Source organism: Botryllus schlosseri, chromosome 14 (assembly GCF_051294905.1).
Source record: "Botryllus schlosseri isolate E-star chromosome 14, Bs_hap1, whole genome shotgun sequence".
Classification (NCBI taxonomy): Eukaryota; Metazoa; Chordata; class Ascidiacea; order Stolidobranchia; family Styelidae; genus Botryllus; species Botryllus schlosseri.
The window spans coordinates 14,634,273-14,644,938 of NC_137249.1; positions in this window are offsets into that span (position 1 = coordinate 14,634,273).

Sequence of the window (10,666 nt, forward strand, 5' to 3'; positions counted from 1 at the left end):
GCAGAACAGATTTTAAGACCTGGTCATCCAAGCACTAGTAGAAGTTCTTGTACGAATTCCGAACAACATTATTGTTTGGTCGAGAAGGGTTGTATTGAAATAATTGGAAGTGAAACGAGCAAAAAAGTTGCCTTTTCAATGAGACATTTGATAGCTTAAGCTACATAGTTATCCAATTTGTTGCACATCTGAACTAAATGTTGAGTAGGCCTATCTTCATCTTTTTGTATAACAATGTTCGATATGTTTGTGCGAATAAAATTTATTTCACGAAAAAAGTGCGAATGGAGCTTAAAAAGGTTGAAAAGCATTGGACTATAGGATTCTATAGGACTATGCAATACAGTCATCGATTTCAAGAGATACCACTTTCATTCGATCATCAGACAAGTACGTTGGTTCCAAAGACCAAATATTACGTTGAATTGCTAAAGAATCATTTTATCGTGTCATATTAGCATGTTTGCCATCAACAGGGATACAAAACTAATGAAAGCCCGACAATATCTTTCAATACAATTATAAGACAGTTCTTGAGTTTTAGGGTTTTCGTATCAGTGAGACTTGAAGTAGCCTAGCTTTCTTCCCCAACGGCTTCTTCAAACACTGAGACCACGGTCTTCCTCGAATCCAAAATTCCCATGGGTTCACACTTCACAAACACTTAAAAAATATCCGAATCACGGGATGTGAACCTACGACCAATATATACCGTCGGATAACTGGGATTGCTCTCTATGCGATTGCGTCATTCTGACAGGCCAACCGAAATGGGTATGGACGTGATGGTGCTAAACGAAAAAGTGTTCTCGGTTTTCCAAAAATAAAAACGATTTTTTTTCTTCATTTTCTCGCTACATTATACCTAGATTAGGGGTTCTCATAACCAGTGGGCCATGGCCGTCATGGTGGGCCACAGAAGCATTTTGAGATGGGCCACAGACCTATTCGGAAAATTGTAGCTTTAGTGAAAGTTCAGTTATATTTGTTATGTTATTAGTTCAAAAAATATTCATATTATCGAATTATACGTATGGGCTGCATAAAGTCACATTGTACAAGTCGAAAATCGGTTGGGGAAACGGCGGCCTTTTGTACCTCGGCCATGACAACCAACGGCTAACAGAAACGAAAATAATTGTGATTATACCATAACTATGGAAGTTAATGCGGAAGTAACCAAGTATTCCGGGAGGGTCGTGTCGTATGTCGTTGCAAATGATGTGCATTAAACTCGGACTCGGACTGAAGTTATTTAATGTAGATCTATACGGTACTTCGGTAGATCGCAATATTGTATCATAAAATTATCATAATTGTGGAAGCATACGTCACCACCGCAACGAATCGTAATGGTATGAGGATTTTGTACATAATTGAAGAGTCACATGAACTGATTGCATCATTGGATTGAATGTTCTGACATCGCAACTTAAGTACAAGACATACTATGACATTATGCAGCTTCTGTAGCATCCCGTTCTCCGAAGAATTGTTTGGAGCTGGCCCATAATGGTTATATTATTTCCCACCACAGATGTACTGAAACCCCATTCACGCAGTGGATGCGGCGATAAGATCATTGGGTTTCGCGACGTGAGCGGACGGTCATCCTCATAATGCACATCAAGAGTTATCCGATCTACCGAACCCAAACCCCCAATTGGGGGGGGGGGGGAGATCGACGGGCCGCAAAATTATTTCGTTCGTCGGGGGTCGGAGGAGATATATTTAACTTGAAATTTCATGTCTCTAGAGGTCTAGATTTAAATATGATAAGTGAGAGAAAAATACGAATATTTTAGTGAAATAGGCATAGGCGCCGGCAATTACCACGTATTGATCAGGACTAGGACGCCAGGATAAGAGGTATAGGCCACAGAGCATTTTCAAACGAGAAAATGGGCCACGGTCAAAATAAAGGTTAAGAACTCCCAGACCTATCCTGTTAATGAATTCGTATTAGTCATCCGATCAATTTAATTTTGGCGGATATATTATTTTTCCGAAATTGTTTGTTGCACAAGACCATAGTAGTCAAGCACTATTAACCCCACCTACAACAACAACAACCCCCGAACCAGATCCCTTCGTCGTCAAATCACCGCCTGATGACCTTCACAGCAATATCAATTCTAATAAAAAGCATGGATTGCTTCTCGCTACATAGCCGAGATTTACGACCGGTAATATATCGCGCTCAATATCATGCATCGCGCTATACTGCTGAAACCATTTCACGAGCGTATAAACGTCTCTCAAACATGTAGGTATACTAATACACTACGACTATATAATGGTCAATAGCCAGAGGTGGTCAAAAAAGCAATGTTCCCTCAAATTATTGACGAGTCTGCGCGCACCGCGCACTCACCAACTCACTGCGCGGTCTCTTGGACAACAGTGCGCAACGACTAAAAAAAGGTCATCACTTCGTATTCTTTGTGCGCAGCTTAGATTCTGTGATTATGTGCGCATAGTCCGTGTCAGCACTGCACAATTGCGCACGTACGGAGCTTAGAGAGAACATTGGTAAAAAGTAGTCGGTGTTGCAACTCAACTGAAAGTATAGATGTCTGCCTAATTACATGTAGAAGCAGCGATTTCCAAAACATGTCTGAACTGCTGCAAGTGGAAGATGACTACTTTCTAAATTGTGAGATCTATCCTTTCGACTGATGGCACTGTAAATAGAGGAATTTTCGAACTTATATTCCGATTCCGTTATTCTTCGCTATTTCACCGGAGTTCGTATGACGTACTATTCAGAATCAAAATTGAAAAAAAGGAAGTATAGTTTTGTCAAAATTTTCATGTAAGAGTGGAAGTATAGTCTAAAAAATAACCTAACCACTTGAATAAGTAGTGCAAATAGGCAAAGCGTATTTGAGTACTCCAAAAAGTATAAGTACTTCGTTACAGACCGGTGACCACCTCTGCCAATAGCAAGGTGTGAATATACTCATATGATTAACATCTATTCCTTGAAGTAAAGAATAACTGCCCATGCCCTTATGACGTCGCGAACGCGATGATATGACCTTTTTGTCACGTTGTGATTATATGCGCGACTGCGCGTGTCATCTCGCATTATCATGTCAATGCAAAATGACATGTGAGCTTCTCGGAACATATGGGGATACGTAGCGCTTGTAAGGCTGCTGGTAGCGAATTTGAGTCGGTGCACTGGATGATACGTGGAGGATAGAGCTGAAAAAACAGAAACCAAGACTTTGACGTCAACAGTCGCATAAACATGCAAATAGCTATTCGCGAGTATACACGCTTTCGGACAACTTCCATTCACGCATGCACTCTTTCACTATGGTTCCCACTCGTTTCCCCGAGTCCGCGTCCGCAGCATTTTTCTGCCAGGTTTGAAATTGGCTCACTTTATCCGTCTGGGCTTTCAATTTGTATACGCACTGCTTACGTCCCTCGACAAGGAGTGCCCAGTCAAAGGTCCGACACATAGAAACCTGCCCGATCCGCGGTAAGTTGTATAAAATCAATATAAAATATATTGCGATTGGACTACTTTAGATGTTATTAATATTGATAATATCCTACTAAGTAACGGTGGCGCTTATCACCTGTTAAGGTCTTGCTCGCCTCGACATGCGTTTTGAAATGTTCCAGCTCTTTATTTCGCAAGGCTAGTCGACTAATTGTCATTCACGCGTAATCATCTCTTTTCGCGAGTCTATTGTCGGGTCTTCCTCAATTGCCGAAATTGTTCGAGCTCGGTTCACCCAGCTACCACCGGGACACAGTACGCGTCTACAACAGTAGTAGGAGCAGAGGTGGTCAGTAACGAAGTACTCAAGTACTTTTCCTCTATTTCTGGTACTTACTCAAGTAGATATGATTTTCGCTACTTCCACTTCTACTTCGTAATATTTTGTGATCTACTTACTTACTTTTCACTAATTTCAGTTTGACAAGTAGAAGTAGTTTAATTCTCCAATCAGGAATATAACCTGAGGAATTTCGGGGCTGTCTTCACGGAGAATCAACATTTAATTTTCATAAAACTTGAGTAAAGCCCAGAATTGTCGTCGCGCTTCGTGCGCAGTGGATACGGCGTGACCACTATGATCTCACGAAAGTATCGGTGAATATAATTTAGGTAGCGGGTTGGCGTGGGTCAGTTCACATAGCATTGTCGCCCTTCGCCCATGTGAAATATTTCATCACAGTATGTATGGCTCATCATAACGTTTGAAACTGATGTTTCGCAATCCATAGCATTTACCTATCATATCGTAATCTAGCAGTCCATGGCGTGTCCTAATCTGGAAAAGTGGACTCTCACTTTTATTTGGCTTTAGAGCTGTTTTAGCATACCAACCTTCGAAACTTCTTGGACTAAAGACATGAAATACATATTCCGCTTTTAGAAGTAGTATTTATATTTCACTTTCAATTCTCAGTATCATATACTTTGACTTCTAATCAATATCAGTTCATTTGTATGGATAACATCAGAGGTGGTCAGTAACGAAGTACTTCTACTTTTTCGAAGTACTCAAGTAGTTTTCTACTCCCAATGGTACTTACTCAAGAAGATCTGATTTTCGCTACTTCTACTTCTACTTCGTGATATTTTGTGATCTACTTACTTACTTTTCGCTATTTTCAGTTTGTCAAGTAGAAGTAGTTCAATCCTCCAATCAGGTAGCCTGAGGAGTTTCGGGGCTGTTTTCACGGAGTATCAACATTTCATTTTCATAAAGTTGAGCAAAGCTCAAAATTTTCGTCGCGCTTCGCGCGCAGTGGATGCGGGGTGCCCACTATGATTTCACGAAAGTATTGGTGAATATAATTTAGGCAGCGGGTTGGCGTAGCTCCGTTCACACCACATTGTCGCCCTTCGCCCATATGAAATATTTCATCACAGTATATATGGCTCATCATAACGTTTAAAGTTATGTTTCGCAATCTAGTATTTACTTATCATATCGTAATCTAGCATGTCCATGGCGTGTCCTAATCTGGAAAAGATATTTCACTTTCAATTCCCAGTATCATATACTTCGAGTTTTAATTTATATCAGTTCTTTTGTCTGGATAACCTATATGTCGGAGTATAAAAGCAAGTGTAGTAATGCCTTTAATTTCCGGAAATAAAGCACACAATAGGGGATTTTTACGGTCTGCCATATGTTTTATTAATGTTTACCAATCGCGCAAAGTGTTTACACCATATCCTATACCACATCTCCGTATTGCTCTTCGACTAAACTACGGGCCTTATAATATGGGGGGCGGACGCCATACCATGATATATTCTAAAACGTACTGTTCGAGAAAACAGAGGATTAGTATCGCATTTCCATATCAATACTATCATCCCATAATGCGGTCGAATGCTTACGCTGTCGAGCTCGGCACCGTTCGCATAGCTCAATTTTCACCTTTTGGCAATCCATGTCAACGTATTAGGGCCGTTTTCACAACTACTTACTTACTTGAGTAGATTTAAAGTCATTCAATTCCACTTCTACTTCAAGTAGTTTTAGGTTGCTTATGGAAGAAGTACTTCTAGTCTTCTACTCGTACTTGAGTAGATTTTTTCTTCACTACTTCTACTTCCACTTGAGTAGTTTTCTTGACTACTTTGACCACCTCTGGATAACACACATATTGAAGTATTAATGCGAGTGTAGTAATGCCTTTAATTTCCGGATTTAAATCTACACAATATGGCATTTTTACGATTCACAATATTTTTATTACTGTTTAGTAATCGCGCAAGGTGTTTACACCGTATCCTATACAGCTTCCCCGTATTGCTCTTCGAATAAACTACGAGTCTTATAATATGGGGGAGGGCACCATACCATGATATTTTCTAAAGCGTGCTGTTCGAGTAAACAGAGGATTAGTATCGCATTTCCATATCAATACTATCATTTTCATCCCATAATGCGGACGAATGCTTATGCTGTCGAAAATAGGTATCAATATGAATCAAGCTCGGCACCTTTCGCATAGCTCAATTTGCACCTTTTGTCAATCCACATGAACGAATTACGAACGTTTTCACAACTATGTACTTACTTACTTGAGCAGATATTAAGTCAGTCCATTCTACTTCTACTTCAAGTAGTTTTGAGTTGCTTATCGAAGAATTATTTCAGCTTGTACTTGAGTAGATTTTTCGTCGCTACTTCTACTTCTACTTGAGTAGCATTCTTGACTAATTTGACCACCTCTGAGTAGTAGCCAAGATATATTCCGACGGTGGAGCTAAGGCACGAACCTGCTACTTTCGATGACATGTCTGCGCCGTTTCACTAACGCACTACTCACTGCACGGTCTCGTTTAACACACTGCGTCATTCGCCTTAATGTTTTAGCTTATACTCGTAATTCGTCTGTACTACATCTTATATCGTAGCGCAATCATTCAGAATCTGAATTCAGCGCTCGAGCTGGAAAATTCGCCCACCCCGACCCCGATATACATTTAAAAATGAGGTAGAAAATATAGATTTTAAGATGGCCCATATGCCATATCTACTAGGAGGGATATATGAATGAATATCTAGTTACAGTAGGCTAATAGCGACATAAAGCGACAGCGAACATATTAGAGATGAGCAAAGTATAAGGCGGTGATGCAGCACTTATACTTCTACTTCATCATTAGGGCTGGACACAATGATTACGAGTACCAATCTATCTAAACGGGCATTGTATTCTTTGTTGTAGCACATGCTGGGTTCTTCAAGCATGAGTCGCGACCCAAACATGGGTGGTAAAGGGTATACTTTTGAGTCGCGACGGCATCAGAGCGATCTTTCATATGTCTGTAATATTTGTTTAATTACTAGCAATAAGAAATTTCTTCGAGCTTCGCGCGATTTCCTGTGGCCATATATCCGAAGACCAGGACACAGTTTTGGGTACTACTGCCAATAAGCAATACACGTTGGTTTGTTTGAAATTCATGGTGTTTTGACTAAATTGGTCATTTTACACCAGGCCGATACTCTTTACTTTTGATTCCGTATTTACCGACTTGTATAGTACGGCCCGCTTCTAGGCTTTTCATTAGGCACCGCTTACGCGGATCACGTGGCGAGGAGGAGCCTAGAATAAATAAACCTTTAACACTTAGGCAGGAATTTGGGAGTCGACCTCGGTCGGACCCGAACCCGCAACCCATTGGCGTTGCAGCTGTGAATCATACCATGACGCTATCTCGCCACAAGCAAGACACGTAAAAAAGTCGTTACTATACGACATGGCTTGATCATGAAAATGGGCCGACCTTACATATATTTGTTTGAATGCATGGCAGGTTTGCCCGACATTGGTCTCTCTGAAAAACACTGTCGGAGACCGTCGCGATGCTTTAGTGCAGGGGTTCTCAGCTTCCCTTGTATGACGGGCCGCATTTTAACAGCAAAAGACACTGCGGGCCGCAGAATATTATTACAATGTATTTGTGCGCTACAATTACATTTAGGCTGTTGTAGCCTATTTACCAGTCGTATACGGGCATTTAGCACATTTTTTTGCACTCTCAAGCATTAATGGACAGCGTTCGTAAGTTTTCAGTTGCTGCTTTTTGTGAGAATATGTATCTTCCAGTGGCATAAGTAAATCCCTTCATTGAGCGTGCATTGCATTCGTTGCCTGGTCGGTATATTCACCTTCAAGCTCTTCCGCCAGAGCACCGAACTCTTTTTTTCAATGCGCGAGCGAGCAAGTATATAACTACCAACTTTTTCGTTACAGAGGCCACTATCACATTGAGCTCTCAGTGTTACGAGAAGACGTCTGGCGTTCGGATTCATTTCTGAGCAGACCAATCAACCCTTCTCCTTTCTTTTCATGGCGGGGGCACTGCACCAATAGTTACATAAGTCAGCTTTGTCAAGTTGAAGTTTTTCGCTGGTCCCCTCTCCACATTTTAGCAGCCAGCATTTCCTCTGCAAATATGTCCATTGTGATAAAATGCACCTCGATAATTAGCTATGCAATGTTTGCAGAATCGGTGGATTCGCCCAATGCTAGGTTAAAGTATTCTACTCGGCAACATGTTTCATCATAACATGCAATAAAAGATCGACTGACATTGCTGCTACTCTTCTGGTCACTGTTGAATCAGACAACTTTAGCTTCGAAATTTGTCAGGTGATATTGTCGTTGCTGCAAAGATCCGGAAACAGCAAATATTCGCACAGCGTGTTAAGGTGTTATTGAAGTCACACCTTCTCTAGCAGATTTCTTGGATTTAGCGATATTCCAAGCAAATTTGAAAGATGCGTCTGTAACGTCGTGTGCAATTTCAACATTGCCTCGAATTATGGATTGCTGGGCTTGACACCTAGCTAGCAACGCTTTTTCCAAGATCAAGTGATATGTCTAACCCCAGAAGAAACTGTCGTGGTATCATTTTAAGCTTCTACGCTTCTTACTGGAACTGTACTTCGACAAATATGACACATCGGTTTTCCCTTAATATCTGAGAAAGCAAATTCATTGTGCCACGCAGAGTTACGAAACCAGTTTTTGCCGTATATTTTCCTGCTCCTTGCTCTTGTTTCTGTTAAAACCATTCGCGGTGAGTGAAACAGTCTTTAAAAAATGTAGTACGTAGCGGGATTCTCCTGAACCAGACTCTTGCCGAGTACCCGATTCAAAACAATAACAATCTAAACTCGAGCATGAATCAAGAAATCAGAACACATCAAAAAATGAGTAATCAAACGAAACAGAGACGGTGCGATAAGAGAGCTAAGTAGCTAAATCAACATCTAACAATACCGTGCCAGTAATAATTGCGTTCATAATGAAAGATGTGGCGGGCCGCAAAATAAACGTCTGCGAGCCGCGGGTTGAGAACTCCTGCTTTAGTGTATGGGTGTGCATTGTGCAACGATCGGATCCGGCAACATGAGACACGGGTCTTCCGACGCCAACCCCTTCCGCGCTGGGGGGTACATGAAGAGTGAAGACATTACGTTTTGACCAACATTCCGCTGGGCGGAATGCGGTGTTAAAAATATCGGCGGCGAAAAGACCTTGGTCAAAAATGACCGTTGCTGGTAGACTAAAACCTTCCATATTGATACGTCCGGTCGTTGAGCCATGCTCAATAGCCTTTTCAAAGAACATATCATTAGTCCAGTGGTCGGGAACCTATGGCTCGCGAGCCATATATGGCTCTTTTGGGTATAAGATATGGCTCTTTGCCAAATATTTATTTTTTTATTGAATTGCTCAATATCGCAGTAAATTTTCATCACGGCCAAAATAACTATTCTCGTGGCAGTATAAACATGTTTTTGTGAGGTAAAGACAATGCCGTCTTCAGGTTTAGGGGCTCGGACCCCCTCTCTTCAAAATCATCAACTTTAAGTTACTGTCACGCCAGCGGCCAATATCACTCGCAAATTCCATGCGCCAGTATTGTTTGTGATATACTGGAGCCGAATCTCGGCACCTGTTAATTGACACGCTAATGATTAGTTCTCTGATTGCGCCGTTTATTTAGTTGCCTGACATAACGAGTACTCGTGCTGTTAAGATGTCTCTTCTGTAATAAACGTTTATCGTGTGGCGACTTCGTATCGTGTGGTGACTTCGTTTCGAGGTGCAAAAAGGAGTACAGGCTCTGTATCCTGGCGTTGTGGCAGCGATGGGATTCGAACCCACGCCATCGAAATGACTACTGACTCAAACCTCCTGGCGATGTAACGAATCGAAATCATGAATTGTGCGATACGTTGAGTCGAAGAGCACAGCAGATATGGCGCCGCCCATTTCAAAACGCAGTTTTCCAATACACATTGTCTTCCTGATCTACGGCGCGAAATGAGCTGTTGTGGATGTGACATTCACAATTACAAACTCGAATTACAAACAACGCCATAGCTATCCACGTCCGTTTTCTCCACGTTCTGTGTAGTATAAAATTTATGCGTGTAGCGCAACGTTATGTTACCGCCGAATATTTTGAGAATGGAGAAGTCGATATAATTATTTAGGGCGGAGATAATAAAGTTGGATTAGCAATAAAAGTCGATTATCGCGTTCGCCAGGATTTATCAACCCAGGATTAAGGAAACCGGTTGATCGCAGCGCATAAAGTTAGTGTTAATCTCTTGATTTATCAAATCGGAACAAACTATAGATAACTTGTTATCTATAAAAACTGCGTACCATTCCTACACACAAATATTTGCGATAATGACAGTGCCGATGTTCTCCTATGTAATAAATAGCTTCACTAATTATGTACCCGCCATTGCAGAGCGATACCAATATTCTATAAACCATTTCTTAGCTGTACCGAACGAATTTGACACGACCTTTATTTCGCGATGATGATAATTCGACATATTACAGTGGCAGTGTCGCTATCAACAGGCTGCTGTTTCATTCAACAAATTGACAACTGATGACCTATAACGCGTTTTCGCATTATGATGCAACAGATAACGCCACTTGATTGAAAACTCGGGACACCTTGACTAACCATCGGGCGTAACCTTTCCAACTTGATGAGTCGCGATTAGCAGTATTTAATCACACGATTAGCAATATTCCGGATCAGCTAACTTTATTATCTCCGCCTGAGATGCGTCCCGATTAGCAGTTTTTAATCACATGATTAGCATTCTCCCGGATCAGCTGACTTTATTATCTC